This window comes from Anneissia japonica, unplaced genomic scaffold, assembly GCF_011630105.1.
Source record: "Anneissia japonica isolate Jap-2015-1 unplaced genomic scaffold, ASM1163010v1 scaffold1810_len1271414_cov176, whole genome shotgun sequence".
Taxonomy (NCBI): Eukaryota; Metazoa; Echinodermata; class Crinoidea; order Comatulida; family Comatulidae; genus Anneissia; species Anneissia japonica.
In genome coordinates, this window is record NW_022702449.1 from 537,010 (window position 1) to 537,747 (window position 738).

Below are 738 nucleotides of genomic sequence, written 5' to 3' on the forward strand. Positions count from 1 at the left end.
GTAATTTTTTTTTTCCTTTTCTCCTATTTTTGAATTTCACTTGTGCAAGTATTGCGACTACACTGTTGTGAGCGGAAATAACTTACGATCAAACAGGACTAAGGCGATAGTGAGCACACACAACATTTAATATTTTTATTTCACAAACATAAAAGGTGATTTACTTAATTTATCATTATCATGATGTAATGGCAAAATTGTGTCAAGCAACATCGGAGTTCGTAAACTTGTGGCGTCACTACTTGAAGTAGAAATAGACGCCTATCTGTGTCAAAGGCTGTATAATTATTGTTTAATAACGGCTATATATATTGTAGCTGTCTCTTATACACATCTAGATGTGTATAAGAGACAGTCATTACACATTGAGGCCCTTCTTTTAGGCAAAACCATCTTAAATTTTCTTTCTTGAGACTATTAGCCCATGTGTTTAAATAACTTAGGAGGCTAACCCTAAAAACAACCCCAAAAATGCGTGCCAGGCGCGCAAAACATTTTTGTTTTTAATTCTAGTTTCGTCGGAATTGATGAAAAAACTCCCTAAAATGTTCAATTTTTAGAGGAAATTGGCCTACTTTAAAAAGAAATGCGCGCGAAGTGTGCGAAATTTGAGATTTTTGGCACTTTGAGGGAGTGAAAAGGGCATCTTCAAGGGGTGGGGAAAGATTTTCCACATATGGATATTTTGTCCCCCGGTGGTTACGCCACTGCGGAGAACATCTGGCGGCTTAGATCAAA